We start from the raw sequence: 6,275 nt of genomic DNA, 5'->3' as shown, positions 1-6,275 counted from the left end.
AACCTCTATGCTGTGAATTGTACACAAAACAGACGAGGTTATGGGTGTATAATGAATATTATACATGCACACACACACCTCAGCAGAACACATATTATGGACTTCCCAATTGTTGCTCTCACAAGCAATGGATCGCATAACTAAACTGCATGGTACATCCTACAAAAATGAGATCAGTGTATTATACTCAGATTGTTCCTTCACTTGGACAACCAAGTGCTTTAACATTTGCTTTGATTATTCGTTTTGAATATTGAATATTGCCAGATTGCAGAATGGCCGTGTACATCAAGCTGAAGTGTAGTGCATCCCTCTCACCTTTCACTTTTCAGTGGTGGGGTGGATTGTGAAGGTCCTGTGCTGATCACCACAGGAGCTGGAAGAGACTCAGTAGGACTTGTTTCGCATGAATATGGGTATTCAGGGTTTATCGGTATTTCCACCAGTGTCAAAATAAAGGTGGTTTCCTCAGCAGGAGACACATTTTCTACTTTAAAGTCTGTCAAGAGCAAAACACAGACATTACAACTCCTAGTGGCATCTTAAGTATCACACGGGAATCCAGAATTTATATTTCAATGTAAAAGGAAAACGTTGCATGACTCCTTCTTTCAGGCTATAATGTAACTTGAGGATGTCTATGGTAACCTTTTCCCTTGTAAGAAATGCTAGACACACAAAGGGACTCATTTTCATTTTTATACTTTTCTAGTTGTAATGGGACAGGTGACAATTTTTAAGCCAGGAATGACATTTTCCCAACTAGAACAGTTTATGTCTTATAAATGTGGCCACAAAGAAGATTTTAAATAACCCTTCCAAAGTCAACAAGATAATGAAAGTGTAAAACATAAACTACATTAATTTGGTCACAACAAAAATGACAATGTCACCATTTCATCACATTTAAGTTAATCAATGCTCACCTGGTTTAGAAACAGAGGACACCTGACCAAAATCCTCCTGGGTTGCTTCAAATACACTTAGACCCTCGGGTATAGAAACACTGTCTTCTGACGGATCCACTGAGCAGGGTATAGAACTTAAAAATGAATAAGATAACTAAATTAGGGCAATTCAACACACGCATACTTACAAATAATATACTGGTCCCTACAGTATGACTACAGGGGCTCAACACAAAATCCTGTGGATCCCTACACAACATGTATTGTGGTCTTCTCATGTGTATTTTCTGTTTTGGATCTAAATGGGTTTTTTCTGATACTACACTGAACCAAAAACAAGTATAATTTATATATTTCTTAAACTTAAGGAGTACTGATAAGGTTTTTTTTTTTTGTTTGTTTTTTTTTTTTAAGATAAAAACATGATCGCAAAAAATAAAACCACTGATGATTTCATATTATGATATGTATTATAACTTAATGATATAGGGGATTGTATTTTCAACCATTTAACATATTATACCGAAGGAAGTTAGACTGTTTGCAGATGCATGTATGTAGTGGCTTTTGTGAATCTCAGATGAGTTAATTAAACAAATTTATATGTAAAAATTCCACATCCACACAAAATTGGACACCAATCCATTTTTTTTCTGAAAACCAGCATTGTAGGGTGGACACACCTGATATAGACAGTATGTTCCAGAAGGTAAAGTGATGCTAATCACCTGAGTATCGTGGATCCATTTGCTTCTCCGTCAGTGGGAAACACTCGATGGCTACGGTCCGACTGAATTTCACAGCCTGATTTTACGTCACTCTCGGTGACAGAAATTAGATGGTCCTTCATACCATGATCAGAAACTGGGGACATTCCTGTTGATTAAAGTGATCATTTTTTATGTTTATCAATAATTGTGTAGTACTAATAAGAAAACTGTCAGACCAGGTGCCTAAAAACAAACCGCAAAAAATAAGAAAATGATCACTATACAAGTTCAAATTGTGATCAGGATATATTTTTTCCAAAACACTTCTGCACGCTTAAAAGTTTATGATCTACAAATGACCAAATATGAAATGTAGATAGGAAGATATCGAGGGTGGTCAGTAAGTTACATTAAAGTTACTCTGGATTACATCAACATAAGCAGAAAACCCCAAAATCGTTACAGAAATTGTAAACTTTTTTTTCTTTGTTATTTTAATTACCTCCATTGTCCGCCTCTGACTGAGAAATTGATGCCTGAAAAAAACAAGAAATTTGCTTTTAAGGTCAAGAGGTAATTCAGTAAAGAAGCGCTGGTATTTTAAAACCGTTTCTCAATTTGAACTGTACATTTACTTTGAACGTTGTAACCTTTTGGTATATACACAGACAGACAGTCTTACTGTTTCACCAGGAACTTTGGTATCTAATTCCAGAAGCCAATAAAAAATATTACAGTAAACCATAAGAAAACCATAAAAAAAATATTTCACTAGCACTTATAAACAAACATTGTTTAAAATATAGATTCCTTTAATTAAGGGTTTCCTTCAGCGCATTACTAGAGATATCAAACCATCATCAGTCACACACTAAAGGGTATTTTACACACTGGAACGTTCAGGTTAAGTTCCCAGAAGGGATAATTTAAAAAAGTAAAGTGCCTCTCATAAGTGTACACTGAAGACAGGCAAAGTAAAAATTATCCACATAAGCATCAGAAACCAATCCCACAGCCCATTATCTCTGGAGTCCTTACATGTTGTGATACATCACCGGAACCTGTGCAAGACAAATCCATGGGTTCCTCATCCTCATCTGAGTGAACAGACACATGCTCTGTGATACTCGCCACATCTACAGCATCCAGCGGGATTTCAAGCTGCGTTTGTTATACCAACACAATTAAAATACACTTTATTAACAAAATCAACTACAACTGTCACTTTAAAATAAATCAATCAAAATTAGGCAAAAGCCGCAGCTTCTTCCACCATTAATGACATGCTGAAAGAGTATGAAAACAAGAAAGATTCAATAGCATGGACTCATCATCATACTGGTTACACATTCCAATTACAAGTTCAAATAGCAGGTTTTATCTTTCGTGTGTGGATTGTCATCTAATTTACAAATATTAGCCTTTTTCGAAAGGTCCTGCCGGTAACATTTACAATCGGCAACCAACATCATGTCACTAAGGTGTCCTTCCTTATAACAGTTTGGGGCTGTTTTGCCTTAAATGTATAATAGAATTCAAGAGGTATTCATTCTGCAACAGTTGGCCAAACACACAAATACATAACTAATCCTGGTAAGGTTGTAGATGCAAATACATGGCAGATTAACACCAATTAGTTTTTTCTTTCTTCAAAATACAGTTTATTTACACAAGTTAAACAAAACAGATATATCTCTTAAAATATATACACAAGCTTAGAGACGAAAAAGAGAAGGCGCATTACCTCTTCTACGGTCTCCTCAATCTCAGCTTGGACAGGTTTTGGTGACCTCAAGCTAAAGGGAACAAACACTGGAGCTTGGTTCAGCATATGAGGAGCCAGATCATAATCCTCCTCTTCAAAAACCATATCTGCATCATCTTCTTCATCTTCCTCCTCTTGGGAAGCTCTAAGTTTCACCAACATGGTCTTTCTTTTGTTTGGCTTAAGTGTGGATTTTGGGAGCTTGCTTTTGCTGGGCTTGGCACTACGCGCGTTATTCTCTTTCTCCCGGTTATCAGAAAGTTTTGGTGGAACAGGTATTGATGATGATGGCCTTTTCAACAGCCTATCAGATCTAAAACCATACAAAACAAATAGGATTTTATTTTTGTCTGCTCTAGAATGCCCAACTCTAACACTTTTCTATTTTGGCTGCTTTTAAGGCTACTTTTTTTTAATTTTTTTTTATTATTCTTTATTAAAGTTTTTTCTTTTTTATAACATAAAAACTAAACAAACAGTCATAATTCTTTCTGAAACTTACAAAAGGACATGGAGATATTTGTTCCACAATTTATACAATATCTTCAACCACTAGTTTATCAGGTTCATATCAATTACATTCAACAAATTCTCAAACAAATGCCCTATGTAACGACCCGAGTGAAAATCTTAAAACTGAAGATAGTGTTGTGCGTACGTAGACAGCCTCTGAGATACCCTCATATTTAAAGAAAGAAGAGCTGTTGCTGTGACGGCTTTTAATGCGACTAAATTAAAAACTGCCTACAGCCTGTGCTTTTGTATGTTAGTCAGAGTAAATAAAACTCAGGGGTAACCTCTGGTAGGGCCAGCTTTAGCTAACCAATTTTCAGTCCTGTTTTCACATCTCCTCACCCTTATGATAGGGTTATATTAGAATTCCTTTAGATTTTAAGCTCACAAGCAGGGCTCTCATAAGCCACCATTTTTGCCAGGAACTTATAGAAGAACCACAAGGATGGCAAGCTAACAGACAGGGTTCTTAACGCCTTCATCCATATGCGTAGATGTATAGTTGTATACGTTTTTAACCACGCCATTTAAATTGTACTGCGCTGCAAATTTTTGTGATGCTAAATAAAGGATAAGTATTAATCAGAACAATAGAGAAGGAAGTTAAAATATCGTTCCCATGATATATGCTATGGGTAGGTTTTAATGCACATAATGCTTTTTTTAATCTGTAAGGAGAGTTAACTGCTTTCCTTATTGTACAGAGCTGAAAAAATGTAAAAAATAAAAAAGCGACAGATCCACTAAAAAAACCCATGATTGTATTAGCCTCTATACAGACTTACCTTGTCCGCTGGGGCGTGGTGTTCTGCTCTCTGTCCTCCTCCGTGTCACCCACCTCTGCCTCTGCGCGTTGGCTACTTTCTTGCTCTCCTTTGTCTGAATTACTCTGTTGTCCTATGGCAGTTACACTACTCTCCTGCTCTCCATGGCCCATGGAAACATGTCCTGAACTACACTCTAGTTCCTGTACAAGGTTGCACCGTGGTATTCGTTTAGGAGACACATCCCCGCCACACTCGACAGCTTTCCTTTTACCGACAGGAGGAGACTCTGAACTATTGGACAAAAGTCTTTCATTTTCCTATAGAAATAAAGGAAGGACATATGACCAGTGATTTGAACCCGTTTGTGACCAATGACGTAAAAGGTACATCATAAAAAGATGTTCCTAGAGGATCAATGAAGCACCTAATAAATAATGGGTTCAAAATAAATAAATAAAAAAAATCGCAGGGTCACAGATGTGGCTGACTGCATTCTTGCACATGCATGGATACAGTCAGGTGACAAGAGTAGTGCTTGTGAGCGACTGCCTGTCTCTCTCTCTCTCCTCACTACGAGCAATAATTTGTAATCTGTTTATTTCTAAAAATACAATTGCAAAATAAACATTACTTTAAACATAAAAATTTGGTTTGTAATAATAAAAATTCCACGTATATATGTTTTGAGGATATTTGAACTGCATATGTGTAGCGGTAAAAATGTTCTGCTGTGATGTTATCCTGAACATCTGCATCGCCTGGGATTATTGAGATTTAACAAAAAACAACTCTTATGGGCAAGGAATAATTTCTCAATAAGCATGCATGTAGTGGTTACCCTGTCATGGGGCAATCCAGCACCTTCTTTGTTTAGAATACCAGTTTGTTTTCTTCCAACAGCTGCTGCTAGATTGGGCTTCGGCTTCAGTCTGCCTCTTGCAACTTTTACTGCAGGTTGGGTGCTGGGTCCAGCAACAGAAACAGTTTCTTTACCACTACAAAATAATAAAAATTATAATATATGATACACATACACACAAATAATTTAGACAATTATAAAGAAAACAAAAAAACATAAAAGCTTTTCATAACAGAACTAAGTCTGCCATTCAACCACCTATGTGATATTGAAGCAGTTATTCATGTTGTTACAAGTGATATTTTTTATACACACGGCTATAAATCTAATGCCACTCTACATAAAGCATTAATAATAACACAACCAAAATTGACTTACATCACGGTATCAATAACAGAATCTTCTTTGTGGTCTTTGACAAAGCCAGAGACTTTGGAGCCATTCTCCTGTTGGATCCCTTGGACGTCTTCGGTATGTGACTTATCAACTTCCTGACCCATGGACATGTCTGTATCGTTTGTGGACGCCTCACGCAACATGCTTGTTAACGAACTCTCGGATTTTTCATCCATGGTTGCCTGTGAAGAACAAGAAACAATCTTGTTTTGAGTTACAATACAGTAAATGTAGTCCAAACAGTACTTTGCTATGCAGATGTGTGATATTTTACAATGAGATCAAGTCATGTTGCATCCATTGCAGTTTGATAAAACTAAAGCAGTAGAAGTATTGATAACCTGTCTACTGTGAACA

Source organism: Sceloporus occidentalis, unplaced genomic scaffold (assembly GCF_023333645.1).
Source record: "Sceloporus occidentalis isolate IW3139 unplaced genomic scaffold, rSceOcc1.0.p SCAF_16, whole genome shotgun sequence".
NCBI classification, from domain to species: Eukaryota; Metazoa; Chordata; class Lepidosauria; order Squamata; family Phrynosomatidae; genus Sceloporus; species Sceloporus occidentalis.
The sequence above is the reverse complement of the archived record's forward strand: the minus strand, read 5'-3'. Positions refer to the sequence as shown.